The following is a 22834-nucleotide window of genomic DNA, read 5'->3' as shown; positions in this document are numbered from 1 at the left end:
CCAGTAAAGTTTTCAATGCTACGATAATAAGTACATTCCTTTGTATCTAAGAAAATGTAACAATATCCATATAATTCTTGACGAGAACAACAAAGTGAGTGTTATTTTCTTGATTATTTGAAAATCCCTACAAATACTGTCCAGAGCAACATTAACTTTTTTTTTTTTTTTTCAACATTAACTTTTTAATTAAACTTCTGCTCAAACACAGGCACATTAAAAACAACAGTTTTTTCCTTCTTCCTTTTGCAAGCTATAGCATTTTCGGTCCCTACCATTCCGTTGAGTTTTGCCCTAAAATACATTTTTTTTTAAACTTTCATAATGGTTGTACCAAAACGAGAAACGTGCACTCAGAATTGCACAGGCTAATTCATCTCCCGACTGTGATTTTCAGCTCATACACTCACACAATGATATAAAAAGTTACTGCATTATGGGGGAACACATGAACAACAGAACTCAAGTGTACAAAAACGTTTCTCCTGACTCTGGCGTTTATAAAGATCGCAACTTCGGCTGCATTCAGGCTGCCTCCCACCTCCCCACCCCGGTCTCATTTGCAGCCTTCCACATCACTGGTCATTAACAAGCCGAAGCTCCCTTCAGCTGCACAGTGAAAGACCAGCACATCATTACAAATAAACAATCCCTTCCTCCCTCCGACAAGTGACACATTATTCTGAGCACGTCTCCTCTCTGCTTTCATTGCTCTGCCAAGGTCCCCCGTGAGTGGGAAGGGGTAAAAAAGAGAGAAAAAATATCCCACAACTTGTCTAAAGCGTGTGGAGGATGATTTGTGTTCTTACTTACGGGATACGACTGTCACTGTTGATCTGCTTTCAGGCCTAGATTACATGTGATAAGGGCTGACCTTCTTTAAGTATTCACACATTATGCACTCATGGAGAGCATGCAGGACACAAAAGTCCTTCAGATGTTCTGGACATCAATCAAGTGCACAGCATGGAGCCTGCCAAACTTTTCTTCCATTTACTTGGGAGAGGAAGGGGAGTCCAAGACAGACTTAATAAAGTTTAAAGCTATGCCACAGTATATTTGGGGAGACCATTGTTATTAAAAGGGTGCTGTTTGAAAAAAATTCTCTATAGTTACCACTAGCAACAAAAAAATTCACACGCAAATATAAAGAGACCACAAGATTTCACTGCAGCTTTAAAATTTCAAAACTTTTACTATAAACCAACCAGGTCTCGATGGCTTGAGCGGATTGCTATTTTTTTTTTCCTGAAATAATTGTTCATTAAGGATATACTTCAAAAACTAAAAATATAATTTTTTTGTAGCAGCCATACATAAAAGGTACCTTCTTTGAGGCTTTTATAAAAGTAGTAGAGAAAACACATTTGTTATGAAATGCTCTGAACATATCTTCATATAAATTAAGCACTAATCAACAACACAAACCATTTTTTACCTAATACAAATATTATTATTAACAGGGTAGAGCCTCAATATTAGGTGATAGACATGACAGTATCTTCTGATACAGGCTTTCAGTGTTGGTCTTTCACCTTCGCTACTGCCCACAACTCATTAAAGGGATTTGAGATGGCTTTTGAAAAAGAACAAGTAAGTCCCAAACTGTATTCTCCTAAAACACTGTAACACTGTATACTCGGAGGGTATAATTTGATCATCAGCACAACGAAACCCATCAAAGCAAAATGCTTCATGGAATTTTATAATACAATGATATCTTAAATCTATGACAGTATCATTTTCTTACTGATTGCAGAGTTCTTTTTAAAAGCTCATGTTAGACCATGAATACAACAAGGCTATGCACAGCCTGCATATAAAATAAGAAGACCAGACACAAAACGCAATTAACAGCAAAGAAGAAGAAGAGAACTAAGGGCAACTTCCATGATTACATTACCAATGAAAATTAACTCAGTGAATTTGCTAAGTTCTACAGTTAAAATAAAAACAAAATAAAACAAACCTCCAGACCACCCCAGGATTCTCAAGTCCCATGTACGCATATAATTCTGTCCAGTTTATTATCTGGTTTCAGTATCATTCAACTAAAGGCTAATAAGATCAAACGTGTACCTTAGTAATAATGAGCCAGGTGAGACTTAAAATGTGAGATTATCCTTTACATTAATCACTAAAGAGTAATTCATCACCTGATCAGCACGATTATCTCAGACCAGAAACTAAAATTGAACGGGAGGAAAATGCCTTGGCAGGAGTTGGCAAGCAAGGAACTCAGGGAAGAAAAATAGAGTTATTTCTAGATAGAATACAGAATGATGATGATGATGATCCATACCACTTGGTGGCTTTTACTATTTGTTAGGCACTATGTGATGTAGCTAACATACGTTACCTCATTTAATCCTCACTCCCTTCCTGGGTGGTAGGTGATGTCGTTCACATTTACAGATGAAAGTACTGCGTGTGCCTGAGCCAACAAGGTCTGGAACTGGTTAAGGCTCAACAGGATCAGACACTAGTACTTCACTAATTAGGGACCCATATGTTTTTGCTCTGCAAGAAATGACTAGGGCAGAAATATTCCACTCAGTAGATGGAGGCCTCAGAGATTCTGGGGGCTGGTGAGATTCATTCAGGGAACATGATCGCCAGAAATTCTGAGGGCTGGAGCAGAAGACCAAACCTATCAATTCAGAGAGGGACACCAGACACTCACATTGTTCACATTGATTCAGGGGAGGGACACCAGACACTCACATTGTTAATTAATAATAATTAACAGGAAGCCACAGCAATGTACTCAGAGGTCAGCGGTTTCAGATCCAATGAGAGATGGACCTCTCCTTTACAGCATGTGCATTATTTGTTAAGAATATGGTAAGCACAAGTAAAACAGATATATTATCATTAATTTAAAGTAGTTCTTGTAGACATTCTTTTTAACTTTCCCAGCAGCCCTTCAATGCATATATTATCAACCATATTTTACAAGCAAAGCAACTAAGGTGAGTGAGGTGCCTTGGAGTTAAGGAAGGAGGTTTTATTTCCCTTGAGTAGGCCCGTGCCTTAGGAGGTATAGGGAGGCCACTCTGCAGCCTCAGAAAGAAAAAGTGGACGAGTGACGTCACCATAACCATGTAATGTGGTCCTCAGATGAGTCTGAGTTTGTTTTCACAAAAGAGGCTGTTTTAACTTCACACTGTGGGAAGACAGTTCCAAAAGACCTACTCTGCCCCACTTGTAAGCAACTACTTGAGAAAGGGGTTTTTGTTGTTCATTTAAATAACAACAGATACACCCTAGTATCATAATTATTATTATTGGGCCCTGGACTCCTCAGAATTAAAGTTACACACTATGAAAATCATGAACCACTGAAGCTACTAACCTGACTTACCCAAAGCTCTATTTCAAAGGTATTTAAAGGATATTTTCTTCTTTATCAAAAACTAATGCTAAAGCATCCCTGAGCAGAAAATCAAAATCTCTAGTACCTATTTGAATTTCGTGCCAGCCATTATAGAAACCTGAACATAGTTTCATATCAAAATCAATTTCTTGAAGAGGATTACCATAACTCTTACTTCATCCTAAAGTCAATGGTACACTGAATTTATCCAAATCCAACTTGAACTGATATTGAATAACAGGTAAATGGAAAATAAATTTTAAACAGAAATGATAATATCAATAAAATTTTATTTTTTCTCTATGTTCCCTTGTAACTCCCTTTGAATATACTTTAGAAATAAGGAAGGTGCACATTAGTATAAGGTAAAAGAAATATAAAAGGAGTTAAACTATAGTTCCTATTTAAACGCTTGAATAGCCTATGCTTAAGTGGACACAGCATATGCAGACGGCTCTTAGGAAATCCATTTCCCACTCTTTGGAAAGTACCTAACTATATATAGGAGGAATCAAAGGAGAAAAGTTTTTTTAAAGTAAAAGAGAAGACATTCATATAAAGAAAATTTTGTTTTTATTTCACATATAACTAGCTTTTCCATAGAAAGCCTCAAGAATATTGCTGCCAGTAGATGATTTCTGAGTAGACTTCACTCTTAGTAGTTTTTTAAAAATTGATGCTAGAAGAAATACAAAAATCACAGAAAGCCAAGTTTTTCTTTAAGTGACATTTAAACTCTGTGTGCTTGTAAAAGTGTTCTTAATAAAAGAAAAAATAATGCCATGATTTTCAGTTCAGATTCATGACATGTTAAAACCTTTTCCTCTCTTCTACCAGCCAGAAGTCAATTGTGTATATTGAAATCCTTTCTTAATGACAGATGGTTCATGCCAAAAGGATGCCTGAAACCTACTGTGTTTATATATATATACGTGTGTGTGTATTTTCCTCATCATCTTTCACCTGTCCCCAGATATAAAGCCCAGCTGCTTATGTTTTAATTTTTTTTTATGAGAAGCAATAGTTTTTGATAATCTCACCAAGTCTTTTCTAACAGACTCCATACACGGAGAGTTTTCACAGACAAAGGATTGGTTTAAGCGTTCACACAACTAGTTTGTAAAAATAAAGAAATACAATGAAACCCCACGTATAGACTTTATTTAATCAAAAAATGTCACAGTATAGTGAAATCAGACTTACTGAAACCCTTTCTTTCTGTGCTTATGTAGAGCATTACATAAGCTAAACCAGAGATACTAAATGTGCCTCGCATGACAGAAGATTCTTAAATTATGGAAGTAAAGGAGATGAGCTTTAGTGATCATATCAGATAAAACCAGTGACGTAAGTAGACACAAAAACAATTCTCTACTAGTCCAATGGGAATATATGAAAGCATAACACTGTCCCTAATATACAAGCTTTAGTTACTTAGGCATTTTTTTATCTGATCGTCCTGCTCTACATATCTCATTATGGTTGGTCACCCCACTCTGTGGTTATGTCTGTTACTACCAAACACCCACCCGAAAAGTGGAAAATTTAGCAAGCAGTGAGTTATCTTAAGGATTATGCCAAATGAAACATTCAACTTCAACCTTAACCAAAATTACAAAACTTGCATTTATCTACATGATTTAAAGTCTGTTAGGATAACCAATCTGATTTAAATAGTCACCATAATTTCTACCCTGAGGTCTCCCAAAAGTTTACAGTGGAAGCACTTCAAGGTCCTCAATATACCTCATTAACACCTCTATTAAAAGATGTGTAAGAAAAAAGAGAGGAAGTTCAAAAGAAGTAGTTACTCTTTTAGAAACGCTTGTTTAAAAATGATTTTCAATTTTTTTATTGAAATGATATGTATATAATCAGAAATGGACAAACAACAAATGTTTACTTCACTCTAGGAATTCAGGCAAAAAAAAAAGAACCCTATAAAATTATTCATCATAGTTTACCTTCTGCCCCTTCAATAAAGAATCTCACCTTACTTTACATCGGTTATATGGCATCATCCCTTTGTCTGCATTTCTACATTACCTCTTTCTGAAGTTGTTTAAACAGAAATAGCCTATGCAAAGTAAGCTTGAACTTTTTCTGAATTGTATAAGAAGCTGTAGACTACCTCATACTGGTAATCTACAGAAGCTATCAAAGAGCTATCAATCCTAGAATAGGTGCTTTATAATGTCCTTACAAATTCCTTATGGTAGTTTACAAGGTCCTGTAAGAACTGGCTTCCAATGATCTCATTGGGTTGTTTTCCTACTATTCTCTTGCTTCTTCATCCTGTTTGTCAAACACACCGTGCATGTTCCTGCTCAGAGCTTTGTGGCGCCTATTCCTCTCCCTAAACATTCTTCCCTTAGATATCTACTTAGCCTCTTCCATCAACTTCTTTAAGACTTTCTCAAATCGCAGCTCTAATATACAAGCCTTAGTTACTTAGGCATTTTTTTATCTGATCGTCCTGCTTAGCTTGCAGCTCTATTTACCAGTACAACCACCCAAATACCTAGCTGACCCTACTGGACCTCTATTCCCCACCATTCTAATGAGATTCTTCTTGCAAAGATCAACAAATCCCATCAATTTTCTTACTCTGCTTTACCTTTTTTTTTTTTTTCCAGCACTTATCACCTTATAACCACTATATAATTTACTTATTTGCTAGGTTTATTGTTAACTATCTGGTGCCTCTCACACTCCTCCAGGACATAAAGATCCCAAGGGCACTGATCTCTGTCCATTCTGTTCACTTATATACTCCAAGTACTTTAAATAGTTACTATGTAGTAGGTGCTCCATAAATCTTTTTTTGAAAGTAGTTCCTTTGACAAGTCCTATCTTCCTTTTCCTAAAGTAACTGACCCTTGATGCCACCAATTACTGTCATTCCATTCCAATTACATTTTCCTTGTTCATCTCTATCTGCCCTCTGGATTCTACCCTCAGCATCCTAATGAAATTCTTCTTTCAAAGGTCAACAAATTCAAAGATTTTTTCTTAGCCTTCATTCATTTCATCCCTAAACAACAGTGAGCAGCACTGCAACCACTTCCCTTCTTAACAGCCTCATTCAGTTAGAAGTAAACTGAACAAATACAATTTTCTAGGCACTCATTAGAAGCTTTTCCTTTGGTTTTCCTGATAAAGGCCTATCCATCCAAGTTTCTTCTTCTTGTGTTCACACAAATACAGGTGATCACGATTCTTTCCCAATGATCTCTTCTTCAAACATGTTCCCTTCTAATGTCAGGGCTTTAGCTAATATCACTGACTATCAGGCTAAATCTTTTTCTGAATCTCCTCCCCATATTTCCACCTGCCACTGCCTGTCTAAATCTTACTATTTCTCCCACAGCAGTGCAATTTTTACCTCCCTCAGCTCTGTGGACATTGCAATATTTTGCAGCCGCCTCACCTTAACCCCTTTTCACTTCCTGTAGGTTGGTATTTTCCACTTGAGGCAGAACTCTACAAAACAGAAGCTAAAAAAAGTCAGATTCTCACTTTGGGCCAGTTCTAGTGGTGACATCCAGATCTAGGGTTGATGGGAACAGTGTAAGTCAGTGTCTATGCTAAAGTGTGGTGACAATGGTGTCCTTATTACAGGATAAATTCTGAGGTGGAATTTTAAGTATTGTTCTAGGCTGTGTCTCTTCCAGTTTTGGTTCCCATATCCTCCCGGAGAGTCTATAAACTAGCAAATATCCTCTTAATAAGTGTGTTTTTGGTGTAAATTAATCATGGTTGGTTTCTGTTGCTTTCAAATGAGAAATCTGGATGACTACATCCAGCAAGACCCACCTGGTCCTCTCCGAAGAATTGTTTTCTCCTCTAAATGTCCACAGCATTTTATCAATATTATTTCTATGACATTTATTCCTTTACCTTGTATTATAATTATTTATGCATGCTGTCTTCCCCACTACATGTTATATTTCATGAGGATGAAGTGCCTGTCATTTATCTTTGTCCATGCTTTTAACACTTGCCCCCTTGTCTGTTTCAGATATCCTTCAAAAGCAAAACATTGTATGTGTGTTCTTTTTGGCTGAGGGAGCTACTCTAAGTTCCTCCTTCTGTGCTCTTAATCTGACAAGGCCCCACCATTCTTTTCCTGGAAATACCTCCACGACTCACTTATTTAGAAGATTCCCCAAGGCGCACCTGGGTGGCTTAGTCGGCTAAGTGTCTGCCTTCCGCTCAGTTTATGATCTCGTGGTCCTGGGATTGAGCCCCGAGTCTGCTTCTCCTTCTCCCTCTGCCCCTTCCCCCTACTTGTGCTCTCTCTCATGAGCACTCTCTTTCTCTCTAATAAATTAACAAAATCTTAAAAAAAAAAAAAGATTCCCCAAGATTCTTGTAGGTTGTTCCCTCATTTCTATGCAGGAAAAGCGTCCCTTTTTTCTTCGCTCCAGCGGTACGTACAGAGCACCAACAAGGTTGCCAAGACCATTCAATAGAGAAAGGACAGTCTTTTCAACAAATGGTGTTGGGAAAACTGGGTATCCACGTGAAAAAAAACAAAACAACAACAGAAAAAAACCTTACCTTACAACATATACAATTAACTCAAAATGGATCAAAAACCTAAATGTAAGAGTTAAATCTATAAAAATCTTACCAAAAAAACAGGGAAAAGTTTCATGTCATTGCATTTAGTAATGGTTTCTTGGATATGACATCAAAAGCACAGGCAATAAAAAAAAGGAGATAAGGGGCACCTGGGTGGCTCAGTCGTTAAGCATCTGCCTTCAGCTCAGGTCATGATCCCAGGGTCCTGGGATCGAGCCCTGCATCAAGCTCCCTGCTCCGCGGGAAGCCTGCTTCTCCTTCTCCCACTCCCCCTGCTTGTGTTCACTCTCTTGCTGTGTCTCTCTCTTTTAAATAAATAAAAATTCTTAAAAAAAAAAAAAGGAGATAAATTGGACCACATCAAAAGTTAAAACTTCTGTTCAAAGGATTCAATCAACAACATGAAAAGGCAACCTATGAAATGGTAGAAAATATGCAAATCATATATCTAACAAGGGATTATCCAGAATATATAAAGAATGGCTTCAACTCAACAACTACAAAAATAAGCAACCCAATTAAGAAATAGACAATGGATGTGAACAGACATTTCTTCAAAGGAGATATATATATAAAAGGCCAATAAGCACATGAAAAGATGCTCAAAATCATTTATCACTAGGAAAATGCAAATCAAAACAACAATAAGATACCATCTCACACCTAACAGAATGGCTACTATCAAAACAATAATAAGTATTGACAAGGTTGTGGAAAAATTGAAACCTTTATGTACCATTGGTGGGAATGTAAAATGGTACAACTACTATGGAAAACAGTAAGAAGGCTCCTCAAAAAATTAAAAACAGAGTTACCATATAATCCAGCAATTCTACTTCTGGGTATATGTTCAAATGAATTGAAAGTAGGGTTTTGAAAAAATATTTATATACCCATTTGCATAGCAACATTATTCACAATAACCAAAAACTGAAAGCAACTCAAATGTTCTTCAACAGATGAATGGATAAACAAAATGTGGTATATACATCCAATGAAATATTATTCAGCCTTAAAAAGGAAATTCTGATACATACTACAACATGGATGAATCTTAAAGACATTATCCTAAGTGAAATAAGACAGTAACAAAAAGATAAATATTGTTATGATATTATTTTGTTGAAGTCATAACCCCCAATGTGATGGTATTTGGAGGTGAAGCCTTTGGAAGATTATTAGGTTTAGATGAAGTCATGTGGTCATAAAGTGTGGTGTCCATAATGGGATTAGTGTCCTTATAAGAAGAGGAAGAGAGACCTGGGCTAACTCTTATGTTCTCTTTCTCCTGTGCCATGCAAGGACACAACAAGAAGGCTGCTGTCTACCAGTTAGAAGAGGGCCCTCACCAGAAACCAAATCTTCTGGCACCTGGATCTTAGACTTCTGGTCTCCTGAACTCTAAGAAATAGATGGCCATTGTTTAAGCCACTCACTCTACTGTATTGTGACAGCTGTCTGAGCAGACTAAGAGTTTCAACTTTGCAAAGATGAGGAGTTCTCGAGATTGGTTGGCCAACAATGTGAATGTACTTAAAACTACTGAACTATAACACATAAAAATGATTAAAATAGTACATTATGCTGTGTGTATTTTCTCACAATTAAAATTTCATGTAAGAATTTTGTTTTGCTTTAAAACAAACAAAAAATCTTTGTGCAACCCAGGCTTCAAGGATACCATATCCCAGCGTGGGTGAATCAGAGTTGGTTTCTTATTCCTACCCCATTCCCATCTTCTGCATTGCTGTCCGTGAGATTAGCTGCTCAAAATCCTGTAACTGCTCCATAATGTCCTCTGTGAATGATCCAAGCCCCTGGGAACGGAAGCATCTTCCCTGAGTAATTTTTTAATTCCATCTCTTGCCACCAATCTCCATGCACTCCATGCTCCAGTCATAACTCTCTATTTTCAACTGCAACCCTCTCTAGTATAACCATCTTGTCTCTCAGCTCTCTTCAGTTCAGTTCAACAAAATCTCATTGAACAAGCACCAGGCACTGAGCACTCTGAGGCAGGATACATTAAGAAAATGCTTCTATTCTCAAGAACATTAAAGTCTAGGGGAAGGACACCCATAAAGAGATCATTACAATTATTGTGATATATACTTTAACACTGACTCATAGTTACATGTTGATAAATATGTGTTGGCACACTTCTTGAAGTTTGCTTCTTAAATTTCATATTTTCAAAAGTTTTCAAATCAATGCACAATGCTTGGATATTTTTAACTTCATATGAATATGTTCGATTTTTTATTAATATTTGGTCTATAAATGGATTTCCTAAAGTAGAGATAATGGATATCTAATATCTTTTTACATAGAAACACATAATTTTGGAAGTACAGATTTACCACCAAACAGGACATCTTTAAAAATTTTTAAAGCTTAGAGTTTCCTTGAGAGTACAGATAACATTTTTATAGTAGAGGGGAAAAACTGCAGGTACGTTTCTTAATAGTCCATTTAACATTTTAAAACTTAGGTAATTTTGCCTCGTTTATGGTTTCATAATTAAAGTTTCTCCTGCCATTTGGAGTAAACACAATTCCAGCCATGGGAGACAAGAATGACCAGTTCAAGTTCAAGGGTTCACTGCACATGAATATCCATAAATGTCCCTTGACAGTCTTGGTAGTATAATGAACCTTGCAATTACTCAGCAGGCCATCACCACAATACATGAACATAATGCTTCCAACGTCAACCGACAAAACATTATACAAATAATACCAACCAACTGTTACAGTTCACATAGGGCTTTTGGAAACTAATTAAATTGCAACAGTTCCTCTTAAATCTTTATAAGTTTGCAGGAAGTTTTGCTTCACTGAGCTATGTTTATGGCAAATAATTAATAGAAAAGGTGTTGGCATTATATACAATTGGGAGATGCCAATTAGCAAAACCCTCCTTCAAAATGACACCAGTTAATTCCAGCATGAGCCCTCAGAGTGAAATAGCCTTTCTCTTGAACAAATGCTAGTGTCTCATTGTCTTTGGGAATGTCTCCAATCATCCTATATATAACCCCCTGGGGTAAATGTTTCTGGCCGTGCCTTCCTGTTGCCTCTGTGCTGAAGAAATGATCTTCATTAAGTTAGTTCATTTGAATAATAGTGTGCTTTCCTTTACTCTGGTGGCCCTCCAACTATAGAAAGTTTACCTCTGCAGAACAATCTTTGACACAGTAAAAAGTACCATCAAGTAAAAAGTAATACACAGATGAAAGATCATTAATTATGAGCAACCCTAATAAAAAGTATAGAACATGTCAGACAATGTATGTGTAAATGCACATAAAAGCAGGCATCTCATTACCAATTTAATTATCTGAATGGTCTGGGGATTAAAGTATAAGACAAAGTAAAAATATGTATATTCTACTTATGATAATTATTTTAACTCCTGTTTTCCCCAATATATTATAAGCTGATGACTGCTGATGTGCAACATACACTGGAATATAGATAATAAGTAAGTTCATGATTTTTAACTTGGCAAATAGCTACCCTGTGCTATTTTCATCACAAAGGGTTTATTGTTACTCTGGACATCTTCAGAATAGTCTTGCCATGATGGTTCAGCATTTATCATCCACTTCAAAAGGAAATATGAATAATAAAGCAAGCTGGGTTTTCCCCTCAGAATCACATACTGAGGAAAAAGCAGATAGGATTTGGTTATGAGAAATGGAGAAATTTTGTTTTCTTCTCCTCCGTGTTTTTATTTTTTTATTTTTTTTTTAAAGATTCATTTATTTGACAGAGAGAGAGACAGCAAGAGAGAGGGAACACAAGCAGGGGGAGTGGGAGAGGGAGAAGCAGGCTTCCCGCCAAGCAGGGAGCCCGATGTGGGGCTCGATCCCAGGACCCTGGGATCAGGACCTGAGCTGAAGGCAGACGCTCAGCCAACTGAGCCACCCAGGCGCCCCTCCTCCGTGTTTTTAATCAGATAACTTCAAATAAGTGGTTTAGCATTTTGTACTCCAATAAATTGATCCATGAGTCAATTAGTATTTCTACTTCTAACGTATTTTTGATTTTTTAATAAAGTAAAATGTAAAAAAATAAGTTAACTGGAAAACAGGTTTTTCTAGTCTTAAGAAACAAGTATTTCTTTCTGTCATGTTTTAAAAACAAAACAAGCTAATCTTCTGGCCCTAAAAGAGTACTCCTCTGTCTTTAATTGGCCACAGAGAAAGAAGCAATAACTTGGACTATGGATAACTTTAAAAATTTAGTTAAGAGAAATCTGACTTCCATTAAAAAAAAAAAGTACAGACTTTTATATAGAGAACTTTAGCACACTTTACCAGATTTTAGACAAATAAGATTCAGAATAATCCTGATAATTACCATTTTTCTCTAAAATAATATAGACATTACGGGAAAAATTCCTACTGTTACCTAAAAATTATATGAACATTAAAGGAAAATTTTGTCAGGAAAATGAAAAATGCTAATAATGATACTGAGAACCTAAGATATGAAATACCTGGAGTAAGAGACAATGAGAAATCCTGCTTAAAGTGGACAGAGTCAGTATAGACAGAAAGTTATCCTGTCACTTTATAAAGGTACAGCTTCACAACTGGGTTCAGAAGTCCATACCTTTCTATAATAGTAGGATTGTTCCTAATATTGTAATTTAGGTCTGAATTCCTGATTAAGATTACAGAATCAAATAGATTATATATCCAACAAAAAGGTTATGAATTAAGAGGTTCATATATCAACCTCCATACAATACATAAAGTTATGTTCTATAAAATGAGGTAAGATGTATCGTACATAATGACTATACAAGGCACATAAAAATGCAATCATAAATATATGCTAGTTATAATAAAACCTAAGCAAATGTTTAACAATTGTACCTGCTATCTTAAAATAGGTTAGTAAGACTATATCAAGTCTTTCAAATTCATAGCACAGATTTGAGCAATGTTTACTTTCTCTTGATAAACTATGGTGAAGAGAGATATTAAAAACCCATTCCAGCGAGCTGAGACTTTGATTACAGTTCTACAACAGATATGCAAAGAAATTATTCCTAATGAAGATGGTGTTTCTGAACATCACTTTGAAATTTAAAAATCCACTCTGAAATTCATCCGATTCACCTCCTTGCCTCAAGTTAAGTATATTTGAACTCACTGAAGAAGCAACTTCTGGAACTAATTCATGTGCAAAATGCTGAGTGTATCAAGATACTTCACACTTCCACAAAAATTAATGAATGAATGAATCGATGAATGAAAGGAAGCCAGCCAGTCAGGCAAGTCATTAACCATTTTTACTCTTTACAAAAAAATATTTTCTGTTCACAAATCATTAAGCTTTTCTTAATTCCTCTCTTTCTCTCAGGTCTCGCATCCGATTCATTATAACAAGACCTGGTAGTACTATCTCTAAAATGTATCACTAAATGAACCACTCTCACCACAACCGCTGCAAAAATTCTAGACCAAGTTGCTATTACATATCTTGCAGAAACTTGTAGTTTCCTCTTTAATTAACTGATTCTCCTATGTCCTGCTACAAACTGAGTTCTCCAATTGGCAACCAAAGTGACATCCACTGAGTGGATATTACACATGTGATTATAAATCACGTATTACTTCCCTGCTTAAAACCTCCAATTATAAAGAAAACCATGCTCACCACTGTGGCCTACATAATTTGGTCTCTGCTCTTTGACCTTATTTCCTGGAACTTTCCCCTTTTTCCAAAATGTGCCCTGAATGCTGGTTTTCTGTCTATCCCTCAAACACACCACTAATTTCCTTTCATGGTCCTTATACTTGTTCCTCTTATTCCTATTATTTCGATTTCCATTCCATGACCATTCTAAGAAAAGTAACCACCAACTTTTCTAACTCATTTTATTTTCTTCAGATCATTTATCTCTATCTGGTTTGATAATCTTTGTTTGTGTATTGACGTATTTGTTGTCTATCTCCTCTTGAATGTCAGCACTTTGAAAGCAGGTATTTTCTCCTGTTCAACTGCAACATGCAAAGCATCTATAACTATGCCTAGAACACATGTGGCACATCGACATTTATGGAATGAAATGAAGTGAGTTGGATTATCTGTGCTCATATTGTATTCACAGGTACTATAAACCCTCGTGTTCTGGAATGGCTTGGACCACAGACTGAGTAACCACACAGGCAACCCTCACCGTAGCAGAAACAGTGGGTTACAGAGGAAGGAAGCAGTCAGGGACACCGCTCTCCCAATACCATTAGGCTTCTTAAGCATTCCCTAACACTGACCTGGGAAGGAGGAGATAGTCAGTAGGACCCTAGAAAGGAGGGGAAACCCCAAAAGGCTGAGACATTCACCTGGCAGAGAAAAGTTTCATCTGAAACGTATGAAATGTCTTCAGTTGCCAAGATCAATCATCTCTCATCATCAGAGAGAATGTTTTCCAAAAGCAAGATCAGATAAATTGTTACTTATTCCTTAATTACACAAAAAATATGCAGTATGCAAATATGGCCTCTAAAAGATTAGCTACTAGAATCATTATTATTCAAGTAGCTAAGAGTGTTGGCCTCATGGTCTAAATTACAGACAGATTCAGCAATTCTGAATTCAACAGTACTATTAATAAGCAGTGTCATCTTGCTGGGTTTTCAAATAGAATTTTTAGTATGGTCTGAGGGAAAGTGCCTTGGACTAAGGGTCACAGACCCCAGCTGTATTGTAATTAATCCTGCTTAGCCTCAGTTCTTGCTATAAAATGGAAATCCCCCTATGCCTCACAGTATTGTCACACTGAATAAATGACATATCATATGTGAAAGCTTGTAACCTTGTAAGATACTGCCCAAAATTAAAGTCCTTACATTACCTGTGGTAAATATACTTCTCATTCATGTGTATAATCATGCATATATTAAAATACATCTTGTGTGAGAGGTCTGTTTCACTTGTGGCATATGTTTCAAAGCCAGGGAACTCGAAAATGTATTACACAAACGCATATAAACACATTTTAAAAGAAATAAGTGTCGAAGGCTTGCCATCATTGCTTCTAGATCTGAAGTAAGTTCAAGGGTCTCTTACATAAGAGTTGGAAAGAACATATAAATTTAAAACATTTACCATACTAGAAGTTTTGCTGGCAGGCGTGTGCTGTCTAGGAGAAGGCAGAGGTCTCTGAGGAAAGAGAAGAAAGAGTATGGAGGAAAGTTTTGGGTGTGTGTGTGTGTGCGTGTTTAAACTGGAAACATGTTAGGTTTCCTTTATTTTGAGCCTTATGGGCTTTTCACTGGAAATCTGAAATACTCTCACATTAAGGAGAATAAAGTTAGTGGCAATTTACTATAAAGATATACTGTGCTCACGGAAGCAAAGAAAGATTTGGAGTTTTCCTCAATTATAACCTCAGATTATGACCAGAGTTTCCATCTCAGGGTAGTGAGTTCAAGCCACATGTCAGGCTCCAAACTCAGCCCGGAGTCTGCTTGAGATTCTCTTTCTCCCTCTCCCTGCTCACACACTCTCTCTCTAAACAAATAAAATAAAATCTTAAAAAAAAAAAAGAAAAGAAAAGAAACGGGCTGTGTAGGTGCATGTGCTTATAAACATCACAGAAATAAACATGTTTTCTTGTGACAGAATAGAACATTAAAACTCTGGACTGGGCACATCATGACTTTTTAAAGAATAAACAGCAAAGTTCACCTGGAACTTCAGAACAATTTTCTTCAATTTCATATTTTGTTTCAAATAGTAAACATCTGCCAAAATTCACAGGAACAAAAAATTGCTCAATGATGATATATGATTGCTACTATTATTCAGGAAAAAAAATACACCATAATAAAATCTGAGAAATGCCAATTAAGTTAGTTTTTTAATCAGTGTGGTTAGAAAATACATCTGTTTTGAAACACTTACCTACTACTAACAGTGTACAAAAAGACATTTTCTAACAGCCACTACTAAGACTTGTTTCCAAATGGGGAGTTTTCATATTTTCTTTCCAATAAAACAAAGTGGCCCTTTAACAACCATATGGCCCTGGGCTCTAAGAGAAGTTTCATTCAGCATCTATTTTTAGACATAGGTTTCCTTATAAAATATACTGCAGTCATGGAGCTGAATGAGCATTCATGTTTCTGTGGACAAAGCCTCCTGCCATCGAGCAAGTTCCCTACAGCACTGCGGGTCGAAGTGCTTGTCCCATTTCTTCCCTCCCAGGAAATAAGACAATAAAAAATATATATATTACTGAACTGTGTTTCAAACAAGTTACTTTTCATTTATTTAGAAAGCTATTTTGGGGGAATATATATGTTAACTGAAATCTTTTTCACTTCTCACATATTCAGTACATATTCATTTTCTGCTGAGCTCTTTCAATATGACATGTTTTGCCAATAATACCCGAGAACAGACCAACTCAAAATGCAAACATGTCTATTTCAGCCACTATTCAAACAGCACTAACGATGTAAATGCTAAATGTCTTAGGTACAGGGGTGGGTTCAGAAACATTGTTATGCTCCATCATTTACATATGCCTTTTATATATTGTATAAAATATATAACTTTAAAATTTTTACATAGTATATCTGCCCTATAAAGAGGTCAACAAGAACTGACAGTAAATTTTAGTAGACTGATGAAGAATAGCAAAACACCAAAAATGGGCACTGGATATCTACTACTCAGCATATACTTAGTTGTATTAATGTCATAAAATAAAAATAATGAACAGATAAAATTTAAACTATTTAATTTGGAATCAAGCTATTGTTTTTATAAGAAATAAATGCCTAATTTAAATTTTTCTCTACTCATCATGGGTAACAAAAATCACACAGGAATAAAAGATGAGGAAAAACTTTTCAAATCAGATGAACTGAGGTCTAAATTTAGCTGCTAGGTAAAATCTTGTTGAGAATTTCTAACAAATAGCTATTCCACACCAAGGAAGTCACAGGCTTAAGCCCAACAGCATGCAATATGGCACATATCACCTGAGCTGGCCAGACTGCATTCTTCTCAGGCCATGTAAGTACTGCACTTTCTTCTGTTTTGAATACATATTGTGAACACTGAAAGAAAAACCTGAAAAGAATTAGTAACCGCTATTTCTCCTGATATTTCAGACTATTTCCCCCATGAGTCCCTTTTGTCCCATTTTATTGATACATAATTGACATAATGTCATATTAGGTTAAGGTGTACAACATAACACTTTGATATACATACATACTGCAAAATGATTACCACATTTTTGTGAAACAGTTTACTAACCATCACCTCTCATAGTGAATCACTTATTATTTCTACAAGACAATTATTTATAATTTGAAAGGGAGAGAAAAAAATAAAATTAGGAATGTGTCACGTATTAGTTAATCCCATATAACCCATTACTTATATACCCACATAGGATTGTTTCTTTAAATGTAGTATTTCTTCAGGAAATTTCCAGTGTCTTGACGATCCAATGATTATAAATAAATCAGTATTTATTATTACTGCATTTCATCAGTAGGAGGCATCATTTAGGTAGGGTAGGTTTCTCAATCCCAGGAATACTAACATTTGGGGCCAGATAATTCTTTTTGTAGGATGTTTACCAGCATCCATCATTTCCTCTCACTAGATGCCAGTAGCACCTCCTTCCAGCAGTAAAGATCCAACATGTCTCCAGACATTGCCATATGTCCCCTGCCTGTAGGTTGAGAACCACAGATTTAGGTGAGGATCACAGATGTGGATTTTCATTTTAATTGTAAATTTAAATTAAGTCAGGATTCTCTGATTAGGCACAAAAAATATCATAATCAAAACATTATTATTATTATTAAACTATAAGTATATAATTAACATCCAAGTTCATAAAAATTTACATTTTTAAATAACATGTTAAATTTTATCAAGGTACCAATAGTGGAAATAACTATTTCTGATTTTCCAAAAATATCACCCAATTAAAATGTTTCCTTACACCGTTTGAGGAAGATTTATTTTGGTTTTGGTCTGGCCCAAAATGGCCAGGAGTGAGTACAGGAAGTTTTATCTGAAAAATGAACATGGACTGAGTCTTATAAATTGGCCCTAGTGCTATTTCCTATCATAGCTCCTGTTTGTTTACATTGGAGTTCGTATAAATTGGGTGTTATTTCCTTTCCACTAAGTTTCAAGGTATTAACAGCCAAGGAGGTGTTTTTTTACTTCTTCCTCTCTCCTTTTCTCCCACTTCCCCCAAATAAATAATGCATTGCTTGGAACACAATTTTAAGACTTGTCCCCAAACTTCAAAACTATTCTGAATTTATTTTACCTAAACCCATCTTTACACTTGAAAGCAAAAACAGTCTCCTTAAAATGGAAATGAGCAAAATATGCATTTTCTAATAGGTACGTAGTTTTCAACAGAATCATTTATCTAGTCATTTCACAGCTAAAACTTGCAAATTCTTAAGTAAATCAGTTCCATTTATTTTGACTTCCTGCCTAGGCTCTTCCTTCCAGAGAAAACATTACTCTAATATTTTCATCCATTAAGTACTCTTAACATTAAATGTTCCTATTTAAACAAAATTTCTTACCCTCACTCCGAAAAAAAAAAAGGCACAATTAAAGGAAATGGAGATTTCTTTAATTTCTCTGGATAGAGTTATACCTGTCTACTTTTAAAGAAGCACACAGCACCTCCATTAGTGACTTCCATTTGTGTGAATTAACACCTAAGTTGCTAACGAAAACAACTGTGTTTGTATGCATTATGTAGTAGTGTCTGAAAGGGTCTGAAATGGTTGCAAAAACTGTCCTTGCCCAGTGAACTTCCAGTGAAAAAAACTGTTAAAAGTTCATGCACCCCAAATGCACATTCATTAGAATTAAACAAGAAGATTACACAGACATTGCTGACAAGGATTATCAAAATAAAACGGCGCCACCTGCCCTTTGCTCTCCCATTAATTAGTATGGAGTCTGAGGTGCCAATTAACAAGAAGCAGAAAAGGATCAGTAAACACAGCTCAAGCTGAATTTAAAGATTAACTCTTCCAGTTCGGGCCCCATTTCTTAACCATACTATGTTGATTTGTCTATGCAAGCCAAAACTGAATCCTAGGCTGTTTCTTTTTAGCAAAAACACTGTCATTAGGAAGACATTTCGGTTGTATGAAATAATTCCCAGAACAACTGCCCAAAAAGTTCATCTGATTCCATGAACAAGTGGCCATTCAGTATTTCACAGAGATGCAAAATACTCAATAATCCAGGTAATCCCAGTCACTAAAATACTTACACATTATAAATTACAAATCTGTGGTAGTTAATGTTAACTGTGGGAAACAACTAGAGTACTGTATGGTTAGCAGTAACTAGCACCACCCTCCCCACCCCTGCTACTAAATAGCACTTTACAGGCCTGAGACCACAATTTTTTTAAGTGAGTAAATGCCTTCATTATTGGTTTTATGGAACTATTATTAGTAACTTTTAAATTTGACCATTCACTCTTTTTAAACAATACTTTCCAAAAACAATATAGGTATTTCCCCATTCAATTCCCATCTTGACCCATAACTTCTCTGTAGATGGTACTATTATTCATTTGTGTGAATATTATTTTATTTTATAAAATTATTTTTTAAAAAAGCACTGCAAATGAAAACGCAAACTATCAACTCAAATGCAAACATTATTATACTGTTACATGTACATAAAGTAACTAACATGCATTTTTAATAACTACTTTATACTTCATCGTTAAATATTCCAGTTTAACTTGCATGATAAAATTTATTTTACTTAATGTGAATTCATCTTATTGAAAAGATAGTATTTTCTTCAAAATTTAGAAGGGATTTCTCCTCATAGAAGCCTTCTATATCTGCTTATCCATTTCACAACAGTATTTTTCTTTTTGAAGTAGATATAAGTATATCTAATCTATAACAATACTATTTGCAAATACTGATGAATAAATCTTCAAAACTTGGCATTAGAGAAGGATATATCCTAAGGCCATTTCAAGGCTCAAATTCCCCAACAGCATTTCAGAATACATTCTGAAACACGGCAATATCAACCTCAAAGAGTTGCTGAGAGAATTAAATTAAATCAAATGCTTAGAATGATTTTTGTAATAGCCACAATGAAATATTGATGCTAAGCAGAAACTCATATGTATGCCCAAAGAACACCTTCAAAACATTACCTGTGGCTGGCAACACTGCTAAGACCTACCTCTGTGTCATACTGCTCTCTATTCATTAGGTCTGGGATAGAGTCTAAAAGTTTGCATTTTTAAGAAGCACACCTGGAAATTCTAACACAAATAATACATGGCCCATACCAGCATTGCCCTTAGATATGGACAAACAACGTCCCTGTCTTGAGGGCTGCACTTTAAAGGTACCAGCTCCAATCCCTTTTTGGCTGCCTGCCCCACTCACTACAAGGAATCCATGGTACCAACAGGACAACAGGACAACAGGATGGGCCTCTCCGGACCTCACCATCCCTCCTTTCAGATCACACGCTGCATGACTGTCACCCCAGAACTCTTTTCCCAAAGAAACAGACTGTACAGTCCTAGGCCCAAAAGATGGCCAAGAGTAATTAGATAACAGTGTATTAGTTTAATTTATAACTTTTAAATAGATTGCATATGTACTGTAGCTGTCCATTTGTACTCTTGCCCTGCCCCCACGAAAGCTAGGGGTAGATGTGGAAAACACCTTTGCAAATACCTCGTTAAAGCCTTCCATTGGGGCGCTTGGGTGGCTCAGTTGGTTAAGCATCTGACTCTTGATCTTGGCTCAGGTCATGATCTCAGGGTCTCGAGATCAAGCCCCATGTTGGGTTCCGTGCTCAGCAGGGAGTATGCTTAAGTTTCTCTCCCTCCCTCTGCCCCTCCCCGCTAAAATAAATAAATATATTTTTTGAAAAGCCTTCCACCTCTCTCTCTTTCCCATGCCCTTCTTGTCTCTTATCCCTACAATTTGTGTAAAATTGCATATATATAAAATGCTAAAAGACATTTACCTCTTCCATGATTTTAAACATACTAGGAAGAAAGGGAAGTGAAAAAATGATGTACCTGCTTAAATATTAGCTAATCTCTGTAACAAATGGCAAAAACATGAAAACAAATACCAAGCTACATTTCCATATCCGTGAGATTGAAAAGAGGAAAGAGAAAACCAATATTTAACAACTTTACCATAATTAGGGAAATAAAAAGAACTATAGCTCATGGACCTGGCTTCAGAAAAGCTTAAAGATAAGCAAGTGACAGAATCTTTTCTGTGCCTAGGGGGTTCAGTAGGCTACGGCGTGCCTGCCTCCAGCTCAGGCCATGATCTCGGGGTCCGGGGATCCAGCCCGTGTTGGGCTTCCTGCCCAATAGGGAGTCTGCTTCTCCCTTTGCTCCTCTTCCCTGCTCGTGCGCACATGCTCTCTAATAAATTTTTTTTTAATTTTTAAAAAAATAACTCACACGACCTAATAGGACAGAAGGGACACAATTATTTGTTGAATACATCAATAAGTGAAAAAATGAAAAGGCAGCAGTTGTATTGAGTCACTGCTAATATGTTAAGTGATACCACTCCAGAGTTAGGCAGAGAGGCACCTGTTCTAATCTAGAGTTGAGAGAGTGGCATTAAACATTTTGGTCTCAGGATTCCTTTACATTCTCAAAAAATATTAAGGACCCAAAAGAACATTTGTTTAATTTTGTTTCTGTCTGCTTTCTTTTTTATTTATTTACCTTATTAAAAACTAAAACTGAGGCTTATAAAATATTAATTCATTTTAAAATAACAGTAATAAATCCATTATGTTACTATAAACATAAATATAGCTTTCATGAAAAATAATCATGTTTCTTCAAATAAAAGTAAGTTGGTGAGAAGTATCTGGCTTAAAAGATAATAAGATTCTCAACTCTGCCTCTGTATTCAATATGTTGTGATATGTTGTTTTGGTTGAAGTATGTGAAGACATTCCTGTCTCCCACAGATAAATAGAAAAGGGAGAAATACTTTACTAGCCTTTTCAGATAATGTGGATATTAGCCCTCCTTAGTACTACACCAAAACTCAACATGTAGTTTCTTATAGTTGCAAAGTAGAATCTGAACCATAACAATAAAATATTTGTATTCTGTTACATTAAAATATTTTCTATTACCTTGTACTTTGAATAGATGTTTTATCCATACATAATCGTATAACATCATCCATTAATCATTTGGAAAACATAAATATCAGCTTTTGGACTCATACAGGACTTGCAAATGTTAACACATTTCCTTACACGATGACAAAAAAAAAAAAAATCACACCTGCTAATATCCACAACAATATCATCAAAAAAGCTTTTAAATATATGGATACTCTCATGCTCATGGCAGCAATTACAAGTTCTCCAAAATGTAAGATTTTATTTGAATTTTTACTTAAAAGCTCATATTTTCTCAGCAGCACAAATACTGTCAATTATTTTCCTTAATGCGCTCACTTCATTTTCAAAAAAATGCCCACCAAATTGTCGTAGTTTGTCTAAATTGTCATAGTTTGTTGGTCACTCTTTCAATTAAAGATGATGATCCTTTAAAAAAGGAACTAGTTTATTGGAGAAATGAAGGGGGGGAAATCGGAGGGGGAGACGAACCATGAGAGACTGTGGACTCTGAGAAACAAACTGAGGGTTCTAGAGGGAAGGGGGGTGGGGGGATGGGTTAGCCTGGTGATGGACATTAAAGAGGGCACGTTCTGCATGGAGCACTGGGTGTTATGCACAAACAATGAATCATGTAACACTATATCAAAAACTAATGATGTAATGTATGGGGATTAACACAACATAATAA

At 35.9% G+C, this 22834-nt stretch overlaps 1 protein-coding gene across 7 annotated transcripts in view; it reads right to left on the bottom strand.

The window, feature by feature from the left end:
* BMPR1B (bone morphogenetic protein receptor type 1B) overlaps positions 1-22834 on the bottom strand; it is a 391083-nt gene that overhangs the window by 109405 nt on the left and 258844 nt on the right. Inside the window, exon 1 of one of the 7 annotated variants that reach the window (XM_032400869.1) lies at positions 15088-15467. The exons of 5 other annotated variants lie outside the window; for them this stretch is intronic. The gene's annotated coding sequence lies outside the window, so the exon portion shown is untranslated. Of the gene's footprint in view, positions 1-813; positions 7612-15087; positions 15468-22834 lie in introns of those variants that run through there. One more of the 7 variants, XM_032400868.1, reaches the window with a different exon arrangement.

This window comes from Phoca vitulina, unplaced genomic scaffold (assembly GCF_004348235.1).
Source record: "Phoca vitulina isolate PV1807 unplaced genomic scaffold, GSC_HSeal_1.0 scaffold3, whole genome shotgun sequence".
Taxonomy (NCBI): domain Eukaryota; kingdom Metazoa; phylum Chordata; class Mammalia; order Carnivora; family Phocidae; genus Phoca; species Phoca vitulina.
The sequence above is the reverse complement of the archived record's forward strand: the minus strand, read 5'-3'. Positions and strand labels throughout refer to the sequence as shown.